The sequence below is a fragment of the Panthera tigris genome, chromosome D1, assembly GCF_018350195.1.
Source record: "Panthera tigris isolate Pti1 chromosome D1, P.tigris_Pti1_mat1.1, whole genome shotgun sequence".
Lineage (NCBI taxonomy): Eukaryota > Metazoa > Chordata > Mammalia > Carnivora > Felidae > Panthera > Panthera tigris.
The window spans coordinates 2,246,509-2,260,224 of NC_056669.1; the positions used below are offsets into that span (position 1 = coordinate 2,246,509).

Sequence of the window (13,716 nt, forward strand, 5' to 3'; positions counted from 1 at the left end):
AGAGGGTGGTAAGAACCACAAGGGAGCTAGAAATAAAACAAGCTCCATCATTTTTGAATGCCCTCTGTGCACAATTGCCTTTTTTGGAAATTCTGGAGGTAGTTGGACCTACAGGAAGAAAATGCAGCAGAAAAGGATGTAGCAGTTTGCCTCATGGGGGGCTTACAATTTCAGACCTTGTGCTCCAGCGGGAAAGCCCAGAACACACTGCAAACCTGATTGAAGCCACGTTTAGGGTTGTGTAGATCATAAAAGTTTGTTGACTACACGAGTCAGCAAATACTAAATAAATAAAGTGCATTAACTTCAACACCAGAATTGGTCAGTTGGGTTCCATGACACGTTGAGGAACTGACCTCAGACCGGCCTCAGGAATTATCTGTAGCTCCCAAAGTCAGACGCGGTTGACGCACGGCCATTTCATAAGTCCTCGGATCCTTGGCTAAAAGTGAATCCAAGAGCCTCTCAAAACTTTCTACACTCAAAATGAAAAACGAGGTCAAAACAGTGAAAAGAACATACAACCACTTTTGCTTCCATTGGTCATGTACTGTTTTCTTTTTGAAAGACCTCTTAAGAATCAAGGGCTTGGAATGTGACTGGTGGCAACTTTGATATCAATGTAACCGTCACTGAGGATTTCTTGAACTCAGGGATGTACATTTTAATTCTTGAGCTATGAATCCATAAGCATCTTGGTTTGGCCAATACATAAGCCGGAACCGATCATCCGCCTAACTATGAAGTATGAGGTTTGCCTTTGATGCCCCAGGTCTTGTCTGCTCCTGTTTTCCTTCTTACGTCCTGCTCCTCTTACGTCCTGCTCCAGGAAGACCCATCCTTCACTGGGAAGACACTGTTTCAAGTAGACACATGTCCAGAAATGATGAGGACCCCAGTGGTGATGATGAGGACAGTGCCTTCTATTTATTCAGTGCTCACCATTCGCACGTTATTTACTCAGTGCTGATTCAGGTCAGGGTTTGCACCATATTTCATGTAATCCTATCCATCCTATGAGACAGATACTCTGTTTTCCCATTTTACAGTTGATAAAACTGACACTCCCAGGTGGAAATAATTTGTAAGAAGCCCCGCAGCGTGTGAGTGGGAGAGTGGAGGGAGACTCATTCTCCCATTTGTGTGACTTCCGAGTCCATCTCCTTTATTATTTCAAATTTTTTTTCAACGTTTTTTACTTATTTTTGGGACAGAGAGAGACAGAGCATGAACGGGGGAGGGGCAGAGAGAGAGGGAGACACAGAATCGGAAACAGGCTCCAGGCTCCGAGCCATCAGCCCAGAGCCTGACGCGGGGCTCGAACTCACAGACCGCGAGATCGTGACCTGGCTGAAGTCGGACGCTTAACCGACTGCGCCACCCAAGTGCCCCCTTTATTATTTCAATAAACGCCTCCATGGTTGCTAAATCCATCTCGTGACTGTCTTCCAGATACTTCCATGTTATAAGAGGATGTGCAGTAGCAAGTAGTGCCTAATGGAAAGTTAAGAATTACAAGTGGTGTGGTTCCTAGCATGGGTAACAGCCTAGTACCTAAGATATTTTCAAGTCGCTGAGAAAGGGCTTCCCAGAATCTCCCAAATCACACCATGTAGAGAGATTTCCTGTGCTTTCTAGGATCCAAATGAGTACAATAAGACCCTTATGACAGCCCTGAGCTCCAGGCTCTCAGTTCCTCAACTGTAAAATGAGGAAGGGAGACCATATCACTTCCAGGGACCGTTCCAGCCCCAACACCCCATCTGTGAAGGATTGGTTACGTATCGAGTGAGTATGGTGAGCTTAACCCAGGGCCACTTGGTAATCCTAAAACCTCGTTACCTCTCCCTTCAGAGATCCAATTTCTTGGCCTTATATAAGTTTCCTCTGAGGTGAAAGATACCCCGTAACACACAGCGAAGGCAGTTTTAAAGTGAGTGTTGTTACAAATCACAGCCCTGAAACAAATTCATCTCTCAGCCTACGTTCCCAGGAATTTGTAGGAAAGATGTAAAACCATTTCCAGCCCCTTTCATCTTTCAAGCTCTTACTAAAACATGGAATTAACCCTCAACATGTCACTAAGGTAGGCACAACCCTAGTGCTATCCTCTCCTCTTGCGCTCCCTTCAATTTTCCTTGTCCACCATGTTGTTAGAGTGGCATCAGAGGAGACTTGCAAGGTCATTTGCTTGAAAATCACATCTGATGCCTGATTGTCACAAACATTTTTGCCAGGTGCTCATACAGTGTGGGGGATGATTTTGGAGGATCTTCCAAGCTCAAGGACCAAGAATTGCCCATCTGTCTATATGTTTTATCCACTGAAGTCGTGAGGTGAAGACACCCAAATGATGGCTCAGGTTGGACACCGGCAGGAATCTGGGCCAATCAGACGACCCTCCTCCAGAGCAAAAATGGGAATGAAGCTACTATAGTGTCAGCCTGGACTGTTTCCTTGGATGGAGCTGATCACATCAGAAGTGAGGGTACGTTTATCTACCAATCTGCAGAAGCAGAAACACAAGGCAGATGTATAGCAGGGAACAGACCTGTGACATGGAGAAGACAGTACTTCCTGGATCTCCACCATTTTTCATTTACTGGTTCCATTCCTTGACTGCAACTTCACATTATGTCAAATTCACATCTTCACTAATACCTGCAGCCTGTGCATGAACAACTACAGCAGCAGACGACTCCCTGGACGCTTCTCCAGGGCTTCTTCCAACTCCCTATTCTTTCTTTCTGGAATTCTTGGGGTCCACAGAAAGGCTCAGGATTCAGAAAAGTTGTGCCTTCCTCCAAATGGGGGTGGGGGTGGAAAAAAGAGGTAAGCGTGGGGGGGGAAGAACTGCGTATTTTTGTCTATTTTTCCTGCCTTCTTCTGAATTTGCTTGCTGATAGCAAATGGATATCTGCCTCCTTTCCAGGATGACTGTCACAGAGTTACATCCATTCTCTGCGGTGCTATAATAGAAAACCTAATGACAGAAGTCCACTGCCTAACTGACTTGCAGCTAGCCATCTAAGGAGAAAGAACAGAAATTTTGAAACAGCAGTAAGGCTAGTATTTTCTCACCTTCCCGAATTCATGCCTCGACCTTTCTACCTAATTTCGTTGATCATTTTGAGGTTGTGCTGTGTCACAGAATCATGGACTGTCAGACTAAATCAAAAGCAGACCATTATTTAAAGTGTACACAACTGTACATAACCCCTTGCTGGGTCCCCTGACTGATGCGCCTTGGGGACAGCTCTCAATAAAGCCTGCACAATGGGTTTTCCATTGGGAGCAATGACTCGGGAAATGAGTTGGGAAATTTAGCCCTTAACCCATGGCTAGCTGTCAAAACGTCCTTTTGCTTGACTCGAAAATCCCAAGACAGGCTCTTATTGGCCCAGAGAAGTCATGTGACCATCCCTGAAGCAGTCACTGTTGCTCTGGAGTGGTCAGACCCCTACCTAGAGCTGGCCTTAGAGGGGTTCCCCAGAGGAAAGTCCAGGTGTCCTTAGCCAGAGGAAGGAAATGGAAACTGAGTAGAGTTCAGCAGTAGGTTGAGGGGTGTGGGGGTGGAGGGGGAGGGGCTTGTTCACACAGGGCCTCATGGGCCAAAAGGCCTATTACCTTCACTCCCACCCATCTCTGAGGGGGGCTGAGGAGGCCGGGTCCCAGTGGCATCACTATAGGAACAGACTGGGTGGCATTCCAGTCAAGGATGCTAAGAATGGTAGGGGATGGGTGGAGGACAGAACAGAGGCCTCTGGAACCAAATCGAAATTGAACCTCTTTTGTGCTTGTGCCCTGCCCCTGGAGCACGGAAATGGACATCAGAGCCCCAGTGACCCCAACATCTGCCTCAAATATGTCATCTTGTCACGAGCAACAGAGAGCTGAGCCCACCCAATGTGAGCGATAAAGTGCCCCTTAAAAAGACAAAGGATAAGAGATTCCTCTTCAATATGCCCCTCAGTATACTTACCAGCTGACCTTGGCTCTAGGACATTTCATTTACTCACTCAGTGACCAAAAGCATTTTCCTTTAAATGAGCTCCTGTTATGGGTACTATTGACTTATTATCCAGAGAGCTGTCACCATGAGAGTTCTTACATGTGGTCCCTACATCAGCAGGAGCCCTGTCACCCAGACCTGCTAAATCAGCAATTCTAGGCTTGGGGTTGAGCAATCTGTGCTCTCCCAAGCCTTCCAGGTGACTCTGATGCACAGTATGGATGGTGAACCACCGCACGCTTCTGGAGACCACAAACTTCAGACAGGAAGTCTGCGTCACGTAATCCCTGGAAAGGAGATTGGTCCCCCTCGGCAGGACAATGAGGAGCTATGGCAGGGCTTCAGGCAAAAGTTAAAATCAAGAAATCAATCCTGGCTTCATTTAGAAGGTAGGCATTTTGTCCACCATAAATTTTTGGCCTTCGTTTGGAGTTTTGAAAATACCCGTCCTTCTTACGGAGGCTTTTGGCGATCCCCTAAAGTTTGAGGCTATGATGGGCATCTCAAGTGCAGGCTGTGGTCCTGCCCTTTGAGAAGCCATGTACACCAGAGAGTAGCCTGCTCACTGCCGCCCGGGTCCTGAGGGACAGCAGGACCGTCATCCAGAGGGGCACGTGCAGGGCTCCCACTGCAGCCCCCAGCTGTGGGTGGAGAGGGTGGAAATTCTGTAGGATTGCAAGGTCACAAGATAGTTTTTCCATTCCAGGAATTTAGACAACCCCTTCAGAAGTGGTCCTGGGACTTTTCTCATCGTGAGCACAGTTGCGGCCAGAGGCGATGACTGATGTATTGGCTTCTGAGGGAACCCATGTTAATCAGGATGAACTAACTTGATTTAACGTTGAGTGTCACGCGGGCCCACAGTTACGTTCCATTTTCTTCTCCCGTCATGGTGGATTACTCATGGCCCTGCAACAAGAGGGCAGGAATTCATGCTGTGGGTCTGGAGCTCATCCCCACCTTTGGTTGTATCTACGCAAGGGCAGAGGTGCCAAGGACAGGGCCTCATGCCACAGTGGTCCACAAACCAACCACCTTTCCCGTCTTCCTTCTTTCCACGACTCTTGCCTCTCAAACCACAGGAGCAAAAAGGAGAGTACAAAATCTGTGTGTACAGAAATTATGATTTCATCAAACGAAGTCAGTACCTGCACAAGCTTTGATTTTGGAATAGATGCCAAGTCCTCTATTCGGCTGAGCCCATCTGCAGGCATGGAGGACACCGAGCCTGCCTGCTGGCTGTAGAACAAATTCTGATCCAAGATGGCAGCCTGCCTGGCAGGACATGACTCAGCACATCCCCATATCCCTTTTGCAACTATGAGGCCCCCAGTCCCTGACCTGCAGGTCTCTCAGGGTGATGCCTCGAGGGTGCGGCTCTCACTGGAATTGCCCTCAGCCATCAGGATCGGCCTCACCCAAAGCTACACCACCTCCAGGAAGGCGTCCCACAAGCAACAATATGCCGAAGCAGGTAGACCCAGCCCCGGCCCCTGTAGGACCCCATTTGGGACACTGTGAAAGTCCTCCCAGCTCCAAAATGCTCGAAAGAATCAGCTGAGGCCTCAGCTGCAAATTGGCATCTCCTTCTGCTCGCTTCTCTTTCCCTCACTTCCTTAAAGCTGTGTCTCCTGAGAGACTTCCGGCCTCTCCCCAAAAAGTGGCCATCTCTCAGCGATGTCTCGGCATCTGCTCTCATGGAATTCATCGTGACTATCAGGCAAGGTTCTAGGACGCGAACTGTAACAGGATTTTGGAAATAGATCCGATGCTGGCTGACTGGCAAGGCGGACCCCATTGCGAGTGGCAGGGAGACGACAAAGAGCCTCTGGAATGCTGTTGCAGTGCACGTGTTCAGACTTTCACTGGCAGTGACCTGGGATGAGAGTTGGGTCACAAAGGATGCAACGGCCTAAGTGACATTTCTGGCGCTTGGGGCTTGATAGCCATAAGAACCATGGAGCGGGTGGTTAATGCTGAGGACCCGTGGTTTACTCCACAGGGTGATGAGTCACCGAGTCAAGATGGCATGGGAAGGCAAGAAAGGACTCTTTGCAACATTTATGGTATCTCCTGGGGCAAGAGGTTCAGACTCAAGACCAGGTTGAAGACTTAGTCATGAAAGTACTTAAGAGAAACACGTAAGAGAAAACTGAATTCTCTACCATAGCAGGCTTCCGGTGCCAAAATTAGGGCTCTAATAGTGAAGGAAGTGAGACCCTGAAAGTTGGAACAGGGATAGCTGGGTAGATGCATTTGGGAAAACCTTGACATCCCAGATTCCTCTGAGTGTTCTGGGCCTAAGGAAGAGACCCACTCTTCACGTGAAGATAATATAGAAGTCTCAAGGGAGGCAGGTGCCTTATAAGATAAGGTCCCCTTATGTCCTCCTGGAAACCAGAGTAAGAACAAGGATGTGAAATGGGCCATGTGCTGGGCCTGTGGCGGGAAGAGAGAAACTATCCACTGAAGGAGTTGTGGAATTTGGCTAATGTGTTCTGGTAGGAACTGGAAAAAACATCTCTGGCTATTTTTAGGCTGGCCACGGGAGAGTTTTGAGATATGGAGCACTGTAGGACATAACACCCTAGCAAGGACCCCATGAGATGTGCTAACGCACTCCTAGAGTGGCTCTTGGAAGTTTGGCAAAAGTACAGGCATGCACTGAATGAAGTAGAAATGGCTGACAATAGAATAGTGAACACAAGATTCAGGGAAGGGCACGTGTTAGGGTGGATTTACTATGGAGGGCTAGAAAAGTCACTAGCAGGACAGACTCCTCACGGGGGTCAGGAGACACTCCCTTTAGGCAGGGAAGATGCAACTGTGTGAGTCAGAGAACGGGGAGCCCACATTGCAGCAGGACAGTGTGAGGACTAAGCTGTGTAGTGCCTGTCGGGAGGTAGGGCATGCTGAGGTGGTTACTGGGCCCAGGGCAATGGATGTGAGCTTTCAAGGACCTGCTTGCCCTGGGTGAGCAGCAAGACTGGAGCCCCGCCCTACTTTTGCCACATGCACGGCTGGAGGCCAAGTGGTGGGAGCAAGAAAGACACAACAAGAAGCCTCCTGGAACCAAGAAAAAGAGCATCTCTGTCCTGCTGTATCCCATCACCCTCTCCTCACACACTTGCCATAGAGGCGAAACGCTTGGAGTCCAGCCCAATGATCACAGAGCGGGCAATACGGGACACACCTGGAGATGAAGAACAGATTGGTGTCACAGCCCACTCTTCGGTGACTCAGATTCCACATGCACACATGCTACACATTTCACGCAACGTTTCAACAATGCTGTATTTCCGCCCTAGGAAGACACAGTCATCTTTACAGGTTATCTGTACGAGTTGCCTTTACAAGCCACGTCTAGTGTATGAATGAGTCCCAAATTCCATCACATTCCCACTGCATATTCTGTGAGCTAATGAGCACAGTTTACAATTAACCCAGAACAACTTGTATATAAAATCAAAACTGGGCAAAGGAACAAGAAGAAAACAATCTATGCAAGTGAACACATATAACAAGGAAAGAAAAATACACAAAGCTATTCTAGTTCTTATTCCTGTAATTGACTATTAGACTCTAGTGGGTACTTAATTATTGCATTTTTCAATATGATTTCTGTATTTCCCCCTATTCAGCCAGGATCTCAGCTGATTTGGGTTATTTACCAGGTAGAATGACTCAAACAATTCTCAAAGGGTCTAGGTCATCAATTGATGTGTCTCTTTTTGGTTGCCATACTTTTCATTAACTTTTCCTACTGGATATGGAGGTACTAAGAGGCACTCCAGAGAGTCCAGTGGATTGTGGCTAAAATCTCCCTTGTGCAGCAGTGACTCAGTTTCCTCTTGGCGTTCAAGATCAACTACTCCAACAAACATGGTAACTCTCCCACCTGTCTGCTCAAGGGGCATCAGGAGCCCAAAACGGCCAGGTAGAAGTCTCATCTTCCAATTTAGGGGGAGCACCATTGTGTCCTCTGATGGAAGTATATGTCCCCTTTAGGGACTAAGACATCCAAACACACACAGCCCAAAGCTTCTCAGACGATAAGCAGAGATTAAGCATCATCATGAGAAGAACCATCCTCATTTGTTGATTCTGGGAATTCATACTCAGAGAAGAGCTGGTTGAGCCCTGATGAAGGACTGTGAAGGCATACTGTTTGTCCTGCCAAGTGAAAGCAGAGATCATTTTGTGTTCCTTCCAAATTGGTGCGGAAATAAAGGCTTGGTGGGGTCCCTAGCCTCGTACCAAGTGTCAGAGTTCCCGTGGATTTGTTCCAGTGAAGATGATACACTGGAAACAGAAGCACCCGCAGTCACTATGAGTTAAGCTGGCAGCAGCGCCCGTCATCCTCCAAGATCTATCCGACGTGATCGCAGGGTGAGTCAGATGGGAACGTGGCAGATGCCATCACCCCTTATGTTTTCAAATCTTTGGCGGCAATATTAATCACTGCAGTTTTTTCCAGAGAGGAGGTATCGCTTCTAGTTCACAATCCTGATCAGGAGAGGACATTCCATGGACTTTCACTTGGACATTCCGGCCATCATGACAGCACCCCATGGTCAGAGAGTTACTTTGGGGGCAAATGAAGCCCCCTATGAGTCGGATTGGAACTAAGTCTCTATTATTTCACTGCTGTAAGCCCCACTTTGACTGTTGAGTCATAGTGGCATCAGCTCGGAACTATGACCTAATAATCCCATAAGGATCATCGCATTATGCCCCAGTGAGCTCTCATAAAGGACTACGAGACTCTTGTTACACTGGGTGTTTGCAACAACGGCACAGGGCCCTTCCTCAGGTTACTTGGCTTCTCCTTCAGTCGAAGAGCTCTGGGTCTGTGAACCGACTGAGGTCTGGAAACTCACTGAGAGGCCACGATTCTTCACTGTGGTGATTCAAGTCAGGGTTGTGGCTCCAGATCAAGAGTTTATTAACTCAGTCAAGGAAGTTACTGGCGGGTTACAAATCTATGTAATTCCTACAGACACTACGATCAATCAGCCTCCTGGGGGATATCCTTGTGGTTAAAGCATTTTGGTGACTGGGACCCTTTATGCCATCCTTTACGGTAACTATTTTATCTTTGTAGCTGAAGGCTGCACCTGGTCTAACACCCTTAGAATTCCCTCCTTCCTGTCTTTTCCAGGCTTTCTGTCCATGTGTAAAATTCTTGCAATTCTTTGAGTATGCAAGCTACCTTCTCCTGGGTTATAGTGTGTTCTGGTCCCTTAGAACATGGTGAGATTTGGGGGCGTCTGGGTGGCTCAGTCAGTTGAGTGTCTGACTTCTGGCTGACGTCATGATCTCACGGTTTGGGGGTTTGAGCCCCGTGTCAGGCTTTGGAGACTAGAGCCTGCTTCCCATTCTGTGTCTCCTTCTCTCTGCCCCTCCCCCACTCGCACTCTGTCTCTCTCTCAAAAATAAACAAACATTAAAAAAAAAAAAAAGAACATGGTGAGATTTGATCCTGGGCCTAGCAGCAGCAGAGCATCTTGGTGTGTTGAGGGAGAGGAGAATCTACTCCCCAAGGCTTGCCCCAGGTGAGTGGTCACAAGGCTTCCAAGCAAAGGCAGGATATCCTCCTCAGGCAGTAGAGGGAAAGTTAATTCTTCTGGCTCAGGGAGGCTCCAAATGACACAGCAATTCACTTGGCAGCTTTATTTGGGTCCAACCAGTTGTTCCCATTCAAAGTTTCATGATTCTGTTCTTTTCTAGCCAATGTCCTAAAATGCACACGAGACACTTGATGACACTGTGAACTTAAGAATCACTGTAATTCAGCAACCCACACAATTAAATGTTCCATTTTTATTTCCAGCAATCTTAGCCCTGCTGCCATAAGAAAACGGAGATCTTTCCGAGGCCGTCGTGGAAGCTCTAGGACAGCCACTGAAGCTGAAAGCTAAAGGAAGTGACTGTGTCATTTTCTTTTCGGAAATGCTCAAGTGCCCTGAAAGAAATCATTCCCAGATCACGGGGCTCATAGTTGTCATTTGAGCCATAAAGTCAAGTGCTTACTTCAACTGGCACCTCCTCAGAATCAAACACAGGTTACAGTTTGCTTAATTCTAATGCCGCCGTCTGCCACGGGTTACCGGTATCCCTGTCCCCACTATCAGGGGGCTTAGCAGGGCACTGCGGCCCACGGGCAGGACCAAACCGATCTCCGGATCCCATCTTTGAGGGGCTGCAGCCTCTCCCAATCCCGTATCAGTCAGGTTCCCGTTTGGAGACAGAAACACACAGGGGAAGTTCAATATCAAACCTTATTAACAGGGGAGAGACTCTAAAGAATTCCCAGAGGCCGAGAGACAATACCTAAAGAAGGAACACACTTAGAGAGGAGGACCCGGCGTAAAGTTGGTGTTTAGACCTTGTTGGAGGCACGTCAGTCCTCCGAACGGAAAAGAAGTTCCCTGGGCTGCTCCAGGACCGGGGAAGTGGGAGACAGCCCTCCGAGGTGTGGCTGCATGATGCTGGCGACGGGTACCCGGGGGGAGTCAAGGGTGGGAGGGCCACACGGAGCGGTCCACAGAGAGGTGACCGCCCGGCCAGGGTCAGGGCTGGGGCTACAAGCCCACAGGGGGCTAGGGCTCCAGAACACTGGCCGGAGAAGAGTGCCAATGGAGTTTCCTCACACATACGGCTGCCACCAGGAGTCAGGACCACTCCAGTATCAGAAAGAGAAGCCCTCCCTCCTGAAACACCTACCCGTGCTCTCTGCAGAAGGGACGTGTTCCATCGTCGCAGAAGCAGGTGATGGGGGCAGAATTTCGGGCCGGGGATCCTGGCACAGATCCCGGTCCTCGAGCCCCGTCTCCTGCTTGAACCTGACCGTTCCCACCCTCCCTGGGTTCCTTGCTCCCCTTCTCCTCTCCTCTGCGGCCTGAGTCTGGCCACACATACCACCTACAACCGCTGCTGAGGCTTTCCGAGAGGGGAAGCTCCAGGGGGAGACGGAGGGAGAGAATCCAACACGTTCACTTACGTTCTTTAATACATCATCTCTTTGGGTGATGCTGAGACCCGGTCCCGGGTAAGCATGCGGTTGTGGTCTCAGTTCTCTTCCCCTTCGTCCCATATCACACATCACACAGTTGTCAGGTCGTGTCTCCAATCCCTTCTGATCTGCAGCAGCGATGGCTGCAAGTTGTCTGGTTCCCAGATGGCCTGTGGGAGCGTTAGCAACTTAACAGGTGGGATTCTCCTAATACTGGCTGCCTGATTAGGTCGCTCCCAGAGAGCTGGGCAGGGGCGGGGGTGGGGGGTTGCTGGCTCAGATTCTGCATGTGAAGTCGCCCCAATGCGAATCCCCGATTAAACGATTAAACATTCCAGGAATGGCTTGTAGGAGGTGATCACTGCCAGGAGGTTGCCGGAGACTCCCGTGACAAGTCTTTCCTGTTAAACTGTGTTCACTTACAGCTACAAATAAAAATTTTCCCATTTCTGAGTCAGTAAGCAATATGGTTTTCTAGAGGTGGAAACCAGCGTCTCAGACTCTGCCGCTGAATGCTGTTCTTTCTTTTCTTTTCTTTTTTAAACGTTCATTTATTTTTGAGAGAGGGAGGGAGCCAGAACATGAGCAGGGGAGAGGTAGAGGGAGGGGGAGACACAGAATCCGAAGCAGGCTCCAGGCTCTAAGCTGTCAGCACGGAGCCCGACGCGGGGCTTGAACTCATGAACCGTGAGATCATGACCTGAGCCGAAGTCAGATGCTTAACTGACTGAGCCACCCAGGTGCCCCAACCCTGTGATTTCTATAGGAAGGAACCACACGGCGATTTCAGTACCGCACTTACTGAGGTAGAAGCTTCTGGAAGAGTTGCTGTAGTGGGCATACACACTAATGCGGGGCTCTGGCTTCTGGGGTACAGCCTTTATGGCTGGGGCACTGGTGAGGGCTAAATACGGAGAGTTTTCTTTCCCTGCTCCTCCATTCCCAGCGACTTGCACAATTTGTACCCTCAGAGTTCTTGATTCCAACGGGTAAGCCAGGAAGGGAATGTGTTGGGAGAGGAACGCAGACCCCCAGAACTAGGCGGAGCCCGGAGGCTCAGAGAACAAGGTCTGTAGACCCTGCGACCGACATCAAGGGCAGGCACACACCGTCCCACGGCTGCTAAGGAGATGACCTCCACCAGCCGGGAGACCCCAGGCCACCCACGAGGGACACACAGTCACAGGCCAGCACATCTGGCCCCGGCCACCGGCTCAGGGGAAGCAGAGAGCAGAGGACTCGGGCTGCCTTTGGAGAGAGGGGCCTTGCCGACACCGAGTGGAGTGAGGGATTACTACGAGGTCCTGGGCGATAATAGGAATGGGGATCGGACGCTAGACAGTCGCAGACTGACCAAGGTCCCACAGTACCCCCTTTTGGGCACCTGGAAGATACATCAGGCGTGTGTAGACGAGAAATCAGCCAAGGCGGAATGGTTTCAAGTCCTTTACATGCTTCTGAGGCCCATCACACACCCAGCAAACAGGTGGTGGGCGTAGCCGAAGCACCTGTCCTGTCTACGCACACACCTGTCCTCCCTTGCTCCTCTCCTGCCCGCTCTCAGCCTTTGAGGACCTCACGTATCAGAGGCGGGACTCCTCCCTTACCCTCTCCTGCAGCTACCGTCAGGCTCCCCTGTCCTCAGCACCTGCCCCCCAGAGCTCCTCCTGGGAGCTGGTCCCAGTCCTGGTCACCGGGCAGCTGGGCTGAGACTCCATCCCGGGAAGGAAGGGAAGGGACACAGTAGTTACGCCGGGGTATCTTAACACAGGACCTTTTACCAAATACATTTTACAGATTATTTTCGGATCTCAGTGACCTGTGTTCTCCCTGGCCCCCATCCTCAGAGCTGATGGAAAGCTGGGGTGATGCAGGGCCCTCAGGAAAGGGGTCGTGAAGGACACGAGGCGTGATTCAGCTTCTGGAGGGGCCTCTAGCCAACTGCACGAGCTTTCTTCCTGCTGCATGAAACACAGTAGAGTACGATGCACACAGGTGAACACCCACCCGCGTGCACACGTGCGTGCTCCTGTAAGCAGTGGAGTGGGAGAGGCCACAGAAGTGGCGGTGGGGGGCCCTGGACCCACATGGACCTGGGGCTAACTCGGTCCACCCCCACTGGTTGTGCAACTGTGTGCAGGTACTCACCTCTTTGTGTTAAGTTCTTCCGATACTGCGTGGGAGTAACGATCGTACCCATGTCACGGGGTTCTTGCAAGAATGAGAGGATCTAATGCTTGCAGACGTCTGAGCGCCCGCTCGGCATCACAGACGGTGGCCCCTCCGTATACGTCCATACACACCCGCGTCCTCGAGTTACTAGCTCTGAAGCCTTCGATAATCCCTTCTCCTCTCTGAGCTGCCTGCACAATGGCGCATGAATCGCCACCTCCCAGGTTTGTTGTCAGGATTAAAGGAGACGGGCAGCTAACAGCACAGAGGCCCCAGTGCCGTGAGCGAAAGGGCTCAGAGCACCGAGAGGAGGGAGCCCATGCACACAGCAGTGCGGCGGGGGCGGGGGGTGGTGTTCAAGAGAGGCTTGAGATCCACATTCATGTCACCATCGCCTCTGATTAAAATGCCACTTGGGAAGTCCAGACCTTTCCTTCTGAAGGGATCCACGTCACCAGCAAAAGGTTAAATGGCGACTCACCACTGTGACTTTGCAATCAAAGGGAAGATCCACCTG

The 13,716-nt window shown here is 50.0% G+C and overlaps 1 long non-coding RNA gene across 1 annotated transcript; it reads left to right on the plus strand.

Moving 5' to 3' along the window:
- The first annotated feature begins 8,799 nt into the window (after positions 1-8,799).
- LOC122231431 lies at positions 8,800-10,072 on the plus strand. The gene is made up of 2 exons (XR_006208673.1): positions 8,800-9,095; positions 9,846-10,072. It is a non-coding gene; the product is annotated as an uncharacterized LOC122231431 (long non-coding RNA).
- The last annotated feature ends 3,644 nt before the right edge of the window (positions 10,073-13,716 follow it).